The following is a 10121-nucleotide window of genomic DNA, read 5'->3' as shown; positions in this document are numbered from 1 at the left end:
GTGTAGAATGATCCGGTGTCTGCTGTTTGCTATTTAGACAACTTGCACCACTTGGTGCCAACCTGCACCCCCCGTGCCACACCTGTCCCTTTCCACCCCACCTGGTGCCTAATCTGCCCTCAGCCTTTACCGCAAAAATACGGGGAAGGAATCCCAGGACGGACCGGGCGACTCTCCCGGTGATAACACAGAGAAAAGTTTCTTACAGGACCCTGAAATTCCCTCCATGAATAATGATGAGGGGGGGGGCACAAAGGTACTCCACACCGGGCACATCGTACAATAAATCACATCCGCGTACCGAGGGCCTGCTATCTGCTTCTCAACACACGCAGGTGTCCTGATAATATGTCCGGGTACAGGGGGGCAGTTCACCTCTATATTACACTCCGGGCCGGTGCCCCCTTCTCCGCATACACAAAGTGCCCGAGCCTGGCACACACAGGCCCAGAGCGCCTCACAGCCCGATATCCCCGGCCTCCCCTACACCAGCCCCGCTCTTCCCTCCGTCCTTTCCTGGTCCCCTGTCACCCGTCTCCCCTCAGTCCTCTCCCGGCCTCCTGTCACCCGTCTCTCTGGTTCCTCTCACCTTCACCCGCTCTCCTCAGACTCAGTGTCTCTGGCCGTCTCTCCCCTCCTCAGTGTCAGGCCGAACTCCCCCCTCACTCTGCCATCAGCTGGACCCGTCCGCTCTGCCCGCCTGCTCCGCCCCCCAAAACTCCCACCGCCCTACCAACTCTCTGCGTTCCGCCCTCGAAACGCCCACCGCCCTACTAACTCTATCCGCCCCGCCCCTGAACGTCTCTTACGGCAAAGGAGGAACTGTGGGCGGGGCTTGGCCTGGCGGTGAGGGCTGTGTGGACCGCCCTGGATTATATTCTCTTCGAGGTCTATAGAGAAAGTGGACAGGCAGAGGTGAGGCCGGACACCTGCCGCGGTATGGGCTGAGTTGTCATAGTGACCGCACAAAAAGTAAAAAAAAAACAGATGACCCCCATCACACCCCAGAGAGGGCAAATAACCAGTGACCCCCCCCCCTATATAATACTACATACCCCATATACATGATACCCCCCCTCCCAAACAGGTCCTCAGGCAGGTAAGTGGCTCCAATATTAGTGGCCTGACAGGTTCTCTTTTCCCTCCCTGCACTCCTCTGTAGAGAACTACAACTCCCAGCATGTACATACTTGTAGTGTATGATGGGTTCACCTGACACATCACTGTCCCCCTATTATCCCAGGCCCTGTGATGTTGTAGTCCAGGCGTAGCCCCCTTTTGGGTGGTGCCGGTCCCTGCCCATCCAAAGTAATCGGACGGCTGGAGAAATCACATAGACAATGGCAAAGATCCATTTCCACCCCCCTTGTATGGGATACCACCCTGGAGGGGTCCCCCCACTTCCCAGATATGTGAATTGATCCCACTGATCCACTCTGACACCAACTCCGGGCACTCCGACCTCCGGGGCAACCCAAAATTTGTGACAACCCCACACTGCAGGGTGAATGTAGACAGAGCCGGACAGTGACCCCATATTATCTTCTCTTACCCCCGATAATATCCCAGGGCTCCCTTCTACCCCTTTATATTACCCCTTACACCAGACAATGTCCGCAGACTCCCCTCCCACTTTTTCTTATTACCCCCAATAATTGTATGTTACTCCCCCCACTTCTTAGATTGTAAGCTCTTCGGGGCAGGGTCCTCTCCTCTTCCTGTGTCACTGTCTGTCATTTGCTACCCCTAATTAATGTACAGTGCTACGTATTATGTTGGCCTATTTATAACCTGATTAATAATAATAATGTCCCCAGGCTAACCTCCTACCCCTTCATATTACCCCCTGAAATGTCCACAGACTCCTCTCCTACCCCTTTATTTTACCCCGTTTGTATGTCAGAGGGGGCAATTTTCAGCCCCATGTTTGCAGTAGCAGAGCATTATGGGAAGTGATGCTGCCATGGCTCCCTGCAGGTCACATGACTACCAGAATAAATGGGTTAATTGGAGACAGAAGGATGGGGCTGATTGGGGAGACCTGGGGTGATATTTTTTCCCCAGCTTCCATCGTGCATCAGGGTACGTTGGGGCATTTCAGGTTTAAGTGCTGCCCATCCATACATTTCCCACGCATGGCAAAGAGGATTCCGGAGATTCCTGTGTGTGGGGGAGAACAGTGGGGCCATTGTCACCCTGGTCAGGGAGGGACACCCCCCCCCCCTTAAGCATTCCCCAACTTTCCCTGATTTGGGCATATTAGAAATTAATGTTTTATGGGGGGGGGGAATGTTTCCCGGAACCAAACGCCCCAAAAATGTTTGTTGGTAGTCGGAGAATTCCTTTTTAATGATCCGCTCTCGGGAGGCAGATGGGGTCAGCAGATACCATAAAAGGTCCTCTTTAATGCCCCCTGGGGCCCCTGCCAGGTGTCTCCCAAGTATTTCGGTCTCTGAGCCAATCATACAAAGCCTTGGATTTGGGCTCTTGGGGTGTCAATTGACGTCTTAGGGAAATCCCTCCTGGCAGAGGGTCCAATCCATCACAGCACAACTTCTGCCCCACGTCCCCAGATCAATCATCACATTTGTGTCCCCTGAGGCCAGCTTCTGGAAGGCGATATTTGCATACACCTAGACATGCCCCCCTCCCATTTAGGTGTCTCAGGGTCCCCTAAGCCACCAACTGGCCCCTAGTTCCCCTGTGTGGGAGTTTAATCTATGTAATGCTATAGATGACTGTCAGGGAGTGCTGGAGACTGGGTGCCTGAAAAATGAGACTGTTAGAGGTCACTGCTAGTACTGTCGCTGTTCACCTGCAACTATTCATGGGATGGGCAGCCAAAATAGAGTAAGAGATGATATTGAAGATGGCAGCCATTGTCTGGGCAGATTCCCCAAACCCTAGGATTTCTGTTCTCAGATCTGACCTATGAGAAGTGATGGGGCGTGATAGGGGATGAGCGGGAGAGACATGGCAAGGTGAATCTGGGGGTAATTTGATTTATAATCATGGCGCCCCCTTCTGCCAGGAACCTGAAACCCATTTTGTCTTTTTCTTGTTTTTCAGACTTTGCTGAGCTGGAAGAGAAAACAAATCACAAGGAATCTGCCGACTGCAGCAAACAATCTGTGATGAGTAACCAAGACGCAAAGGTCAGAGCCCGGCGCCTCTCCCCACACAGGCAGCACATACGTCGCATTTCTGTGCCCAGATCATTCAATGATGGGGCCGTAACCCACAGCAACCATTAGCCTGAAGCAACAATGAATGATGGCTTCTGATTGGGTGCTGGAGGTTATTCCTGATTGGTCCCCAAAATGTCCCTGATTTATAGCAACCCCATGTGCCATCCCCTCCCTCCACTGTACAGAGGAGCTGACACTCAAATGCCCCCCCCCCCACAGTCACACACTATTATTATACATTTATATAGCTCTGACATATACTGCAGTGCTGTACAGAGATCAGTAGGGGTGCAGTGTGGGGTGTTTTGTGGTCTGTGGGTTCTCATCATCTCCACCAATAATCTATAAACAGAAGTCTGAATTACCCCAAGAAGACTCCACCCTGGCACAGGGGGGGGGGGACACACTGTACAATCTATACACATTATTCACATCCTATACACACTTCACATTCACAACCTATACACTCCCTGTACACTCACAGACCGTTCCTGTCCCTCTGAGTTTGCCCCCCCCCCTTCCTCCGATGGGTGCGGTGGGGTTTGTGCTCACATGCAGGGGGGAATAGCGGAGAGATTATTATAGCAGCTGCCTGTTGGTTCTGGAAAGAATTTGGCTTTGGGCCCCTCCACATCCCTGAGCCCAGGGGTCCCTCATTCCACATTCAGTATTATAAGGGGGGCGGTCACATCAGAAGATTTCAGGGATCCATCCAATGTGTCCCCATGTGATGGCGTCTCATCGCTGGGGTCGCAGATTATTTTCTCTGGGAAATGCAACAAGAGAAGTGAGACTGCTGACCCATGAAGGACAGGTGGGGGAAGTGCTATCAGTCACAATGCTATAATGGGGGCCCCTTTGCTGAGGGGCCTCAGGGACTATAGGAAGTGCTGGTGGGAGGGCGTGGGGGCCCATTCATACCCCCCCATATGGCGGCTCTGTCTATAATCTGGTAATCTGATACAGGGAATCCCATTACCTGTGCAATGTTTCCCTTTTATTGTCCACCTTCAAAGAGCACCTGTCAAATTCCTACCTTTCCCTTCTATGGGGGGAGAGGTGACAGAAGAATACAGCACGGCCATTGGTGGAGGTAGGAGGGGGTGTGGTCAGCACAGAAAATTCTCAGCACTATGGGTAATTTCTGCAACCATCTCAAGGGATTCGTCAGTCTATGGTATCCATATCACAGGTGTAGGGGCTCCCATGTGTCTGTATTATGTAGGTGTTAGGCCCCCCCATGTGTCTGTAATATGGAGGTGTAGGGCCCCCCATGTGTCTGTATTATGGAGGTGTAGGGGCCCCCATGTATCTGTATTTTGTGTCTGTATTACTGAGGTGTAGGGGCCCCCATGTGTCTGTGATACAGAGTTGTAGGGGCCCCAATGTGTCTATTACCGGGGTGTAGAGCCCCCCATGTGTCTGTAATGTAGAGGTGTAGGGGCCCCCTGTGTGCAGTGGGGCTCTCCTTCCCCCTCATTATTCCAGGGGCCCATATGGGCCCTGGTCGGCTTTTCTATGACCCCTCCCCTATTAGCAGAGCGATTCGAAGTCGGTGAAAAGATTTTGGTTACCATAGAAACCAGACAAAAGCTTCTCCATGGTGCAGCAATGTGCGGTGAGGCGTCAGGGAGGGTCATAAAGGGGATTTTTACCCCATCCATATCCTGGCCTGTAAAGGAGGGGCAGCTGCAGAATCAGTCCCCACCCCCATGACATTCCTCCATCCAGCCTCAGGCTCAACCATGCTGGCATTTGTAGTTCATCTTTGTTCTCTGTGCCCCAGGAGCTAACAATCTAATTCTCAGTAACATCTCCAGAACCAGTTTTAGACAAAAATCGGGCCCTGGATAAATATTAAAGGCACAGCATTCCAGCTCACCCCACTCCAGCATCCCACCTCATTCCCTGCACACCCTACCAATCAGTCAGGAGAGGTGCGGGCCCCAAGCAATTGCCTAGTTTCTTTACCCTCAGAACCATTATATTGGCATTTATTGCCCGAGCAGCCAATCAGGATTTGTCTTTTAGGATTCTAAGTGATGGTGAGAGGTGGAATCTGATTGGTTGCCTGTTTTATACACGAGATCCTCCAATGTACTGCTCTCAGGGGTGCACTGTGGATCAGGCGTGGGGATACTGTGTACTGTGGAACAGTTTAGTGTGCTTTATGCTATATAATACTCTAATATAGCATAAGAAACTGCCCCTCTCAGAAACATACCAACCCAATATCGAATATAACCCCCCTCCCCCCAATTATAACACCCTTATATAGCATATAACACCCCAATATACACAATGCGTACTGCTGTTGGTTTTGTGTCTCAGTGAGATCTCATCACATGCCGGTGTAATTATTGTTATGATGCCCCCCCTCCAGACTTGTTGTGTCCTTTGCTTGGTTATCTCCTTAACATTCTCTACCTGCAGAGACAGAAATCCTCACCCCCCCCATATCAGATCTGGCCTGCAGGCCTCACATTCCTACCAGGAACAGAATACCCATCCAGGGGTAAAACCTTCATGTGCTGAAGGGGGAGGAGAACCTGTACACAGCCCCCACTGTATACCCACCTGTAAACCCCCCCCAGTACAGACCACACCCCTTAATACATATATAACAACCCACCTACCCCCTCCTGTCTCATCCCCTATCCTCACCTGTCCCATCCTCCCCCATCCCCTACCCCCCCTCCTCTTATCACCCCATCATATATACCCCCCCACCACCCTATCCCCGTCCTTTTCCTTGTCATCTACCCATGTCACCCTCCAGAGCTGAGATACCCCGGGAGGTGTCATGACCGTCCACTCTGCTCTCACACCCCTGCAGAGGTCACACAATTTAGACAGGGGAAAGAGGCAAAGTCTCCATGTTGCATATTGTCATATGACCACATCTGTTGGGGTTGTCACTCGCTCTGTGAAGCAGGTCACCTGATGAACTCCCATCATTCAGCTACATACACAGACAAAAGTAAAGGATTTCCAACTCTGTTTAGTCAGTCTTGTGATCCCCACACTTCATCGCCTGACTAATATTAACCAATGCAGCAGATTGGACAATGAAGGAGCTGCACCGTACCCCTGGCACTCCCTCTTTCCCCTTCAGTCAGCAAGACTCCAGCTCCTGAAACATGTTAGATTGGTAGCACTGTGTGGGTGGCTGACATTGAGAATCTTCCAGTCTGCTGGGAGCTAATTTAAGTGCAGATTTCATTATTTTGTCTTTATAATTAAGATTCTCTGAAAGTGTCCCCGGGTGGGGGTGTGTGTGTGTGTGTGTGTGTGGGGGGGGGGGGGTTACCAGTGGGGAATCATTTGGGGCGGTCGGGATAAGTGGGATTTATCTGTCTAATGCAAGAACAATGGAGGGACATTCCTGGGCCCTGCCCCCACCTGCTGGAGTGCTTGGCCTTCAATATGGGTTCAATGGGTACTTTGTGTCCCTCCATTTCCCTGCCGGTTGGCGTTGGATGGGGCCCCACCACCCAACCCACAATTTACCCATTCCAGGATTTTACACCCCACTCAGCAGAGACAAGGGGGAACTAATCTAATCTGCAGGGAAGAGCCGCAATAACACGGGAATCACCTGACATCACAACATACCACACCATCATACAATGACCTCACAACCTACCACACCATCACACAGTGACATCACAACCTACCACACTATCACACAATTAAATCACAACCTACCACGCCATCACACGATGACATCACAACCTACCATACCATCACACGGTGACAACAATACAATGGTTTACAATGGTGTGACAACAACATAATTCAGCAAATACAAACTGCACAATGTGACATCACAGCTAACACAACAAGATGATGTTATCAGGAAACACAAATATAGGAATCTTCCAGCCACCCAGAACGGATAGCGGAGATCCCTAGGGCAGGTGCTCTTTATCTCCCCACATGGGGTCACTCATCACTCTATGGCTGTGATATCAGATATTGTCCCAGCTTTTCAAAGATCTCACAGCTCACCAGGTCCCAGATAAAACCCTAATCAGGTAGAATACACACAGCAAATCACAAACCCAGATCAGATCACCAGCTAAAAATATCTCACACAATCTTCACTCCAACACCCCAAAATCTAAAGAATAAACATCACCCAATTACAGAGAAAGGAGGTAATTTACCCCAGGTAGTTTGTGTCTCTGCCCTTCCCACAATCTGTGGTCAGAGGTAGGTAGGGTCTCACTTTTTGCTGAACTATGGAAAGTCTTGTGATTCCTCCGGCCTTGTGTTGTTGTGTCTACACAACACACAAGAGTGATAGTCTCCAAACTCTGCTGACTCTTAGTATGTGTGTGTGTGTGTGGGGGGGGGGGAGCTGTTTGTCTTCTAATAAGATCCCCCTTTTTCACTTTCTCCTCCAATGTCAATAACACAACCCCAGTACATTCCTGACATTCTACTGACTCTACTGACCCCCCCTGTAGTATAAATGACAAATGTCTGTGACTCCCCTCATTGTCCCCGCGTGACACCGCAGTGATCCCAGCTCAGCCTGCACACATTGTCGCATTAGATCTGGTATAGGGTCATGTGACCAGATGCTGCAAGCCGCCTAAAGGATGCAAATTCCATCCACTTTTAAAGGAAGGTGAGGTGACCACCAGGATTTTCTGGGTGTTCCTGGTGCTGTCAGACAGGGGTAAGGAGTGAACATGTGGTACTCAGTGATTTCAGTTGGGATACTGGGGTATCCCTGGTACTCACAGACTGGAGGTTGGGGGGGTAGGTGTTCCTGGTGCTGTCACCCTGGGGGTAGGGGTGTAGGTGTTCCTGAGGCTGTCAGCTGGGGGGGGGGAGGTCAGTGGGGGGAATTCAATGCACTCAGTCAGGGTCTCTGCAACAGGTGTTATCAGGCTATTGGATACCCCACCCCTACTGAGAACTCTGTATTTGTTACATTTCATGATCATAAAACTCCACACACAACTGAAATCCGAGCTCCATTATTGACTGGTGGTGAATACTAGAGGTCACGAGAAACCGTAATACATGCGAATAATAATCGCAGCATCAGAGGTAGGTACTATGGTCAGAAACTTTTAATGAAATCTCTTCCAGAAAGAGGGGGGTCTATAGGCAGTTTATGGAAAATGTATAGGGAGTATATGGGGGTCTATAGGGAGTATTTGAGGGATCCATGGGGAGTATATGGAGAAATCTATGGGGGGATCTGTAGGTAGTATATGGGGGATTCTATGGGGAGTATATGGGGGAACTATAGAGATTAAATTTGGCGATCCATGGGGAGTATATAGGGGGTTCTTTAGGGGGTCTATGAGGAATATATAGAGGGATCTATAGAGAGTATATGGAGGGGTCTGTAGGGGGTATATGGGGGAGATCTATAGTCCCTATGGATCCATGGGTAATATATTGGGATCCATAGGGACTATATAGAGGCATTTATAGGGGGTATATGGGGGACTCTATGGGTGATCTATAGGGGATCCATGGGGAGTATATGGAACAGGATCTATAGGGAACATATTGAGGATATATGAGGGGATCTATAGGAAGTATATGTGGGGGGGGGGATCTAAGAATCGTGTACAGAAGAAATGTACAGGAGGGAATACAGTAGAACCCCTATTCCACATATGTGACAGTCCAAGGGCACCACATCATACACAGACCCACCATTTGGCCCTCCATTAATGTGGGAACTCCTCCAGGAGAAAGCAGAACTCTGACCTCCGCACATGACTGACACAACACACTAAGCACTCATATGTCTATGAATGTATGCAGTGATCACTGTAAAGAGAACCTATCTTGTCATGATATAAGGACAGAATCTGAGTACCGGTGATTGGATATTCACTTCCTGTAATGTGTGATGTGGGAAATCCCTTTTCCCGAAATGGTCAGAGATGGGGAAATGTTCGCTCCATTAGCCAGACATAAAAATCAGATGATTGAACAGTGCAGAACTCTGACCATCGGGAGATCAAGATGTGACAATGGCGTGACAATGACAGGTGCTGCATTAAGGGGAACTCCGGAATGATGCATGATGGGAGTATGGCGCCACAACTCTCCTATGGTATGTGTACATCCTGTTATATAAAAACAGTGAATCGGACATTCAAAAAAACATTCTCTTCTGATGAATCTTCTATGTATTTTCAATGGCAGTAATTGATTCTGCACCAGGGAAAGGTAATTCACTGTTGTATACACACAGCTGTATCTCTCACCTGCTCAGTGAATGTTGGGGCTGTTCTGTATGGTAATTCAGCAATGATTGCTCAGTGTGCTGGGAATGTATATCTGATATATGGGGGGTCTCCGGGTCACCCCCTGACCCAGCTTTGTGCCCCCAGCATGACAGTGACAGGGATTTTTGTCACACTTGCCGGTCTCCTAGCAACATCCCGCTCCTGTACTCCATCTATTCTAAATATATAGCGGGGGTGGAGCTGCCAGACAGTGGATACAGAGGGCACCTTGTAGGGTGAGCGGCTCCGGAAATAATGAGGGGACACAATGGCTGCCAATGATTAACCTGCAACATGCAAGAGGAAAACCCCTCCCCCACTGCCAGACATTCACTCTACGTACACCTCAAACGTGTACGGATCTCTTTGTATGGTGTACGCTGGATGTATGGATCTATGTATGGTGTATGTTGGGTGTATGGATCTATGTATAGTGTATGCTGGGTGTACGGATTTCTATATTGTGTACGCTGGGTGTATTGTATGGATCTATGTATGGTGTATGTTGGGTGTATGGATCTATGTATAGTGTATGCTGGGTGTACGGATTTCTATATTGTGTACGCTGGGTGTATAGATCTCTGTGTATGGTGTACGCTGGGTGTACGGATCTCTGTATGGTGTACGCTGGGTGTACGGATCTCTGTATGGTGTACGCTGGGTGTAC

General features: G+C 49.7%; 1 protein-coding gene and 1 long non-coding RNA gene across 6 annotated transcripts in view; one reads left to right on the top strand and one right to left on the bottom strand.

Moving 5' to 3' along the window:
* The window catches only part of DAG1 (dystroglycan 1), a 34267-nt gene that overhangs the window by 13979 nt on the left and 10167 nt on the right, over positions 1-10121 (bottom strand). Inside the window, exon 1 of one of the 3 annotated variants that reach the window (XM_072420274.1) lies at positions 590-714. The exons of the other annotated variants lie outside the window; for them this stretch is intronic. The gene's annotated coding sequence lies outside the window, so the exon portion shown is untranslated. Of the gene's footprint in view, positions 1-589; positions 715-10121 lie in introns of those variants that run through there. 3 annotated transcript variants of the gene reach the window in all.
* The window catches only part of LOC140336868 (uncharacterized), a 29769-nt gene continuing 20402 nt past the window's right edge, over positions 755-10121 (top strand). For 2 of the 3 annotated variants that reach the window (XR_011921958.1, XR_011921956.1), the window contains exons 1-2: positions 755-915; positions 3070-3155. This is a non-coding gene — a long non-coding RNA (uncharacterized lncRNA). Of the gene's footprint in view, positions 938-3069; positions 3156-10121 lie in introns of all 3 variants that reach the window. The other variant, XR_011921957.1, reaches the window with a different exon arrangement.

This window comes from Pyxicephalus adspersus, chromosome 8 (assembly GCF_032062135.1).
Source record: "Pyxicephalus adspersus chromosome 8, UCB_Pads_2.0, whole genome shotgun sequence".
Taxonomy (NCBI): domain Eukaryota; kingdom Metazoa; phylum Chordata; class Amphibia; order Anura; family Pyxicephalidae; genus Pyxicephalus; species Pyxicephalus adspersus.
The sequence above is the reverse complement of the archived record's forward strand: the minus strand, read 5'-3'. Positions and strand labels throughout refer to the sequence as shown.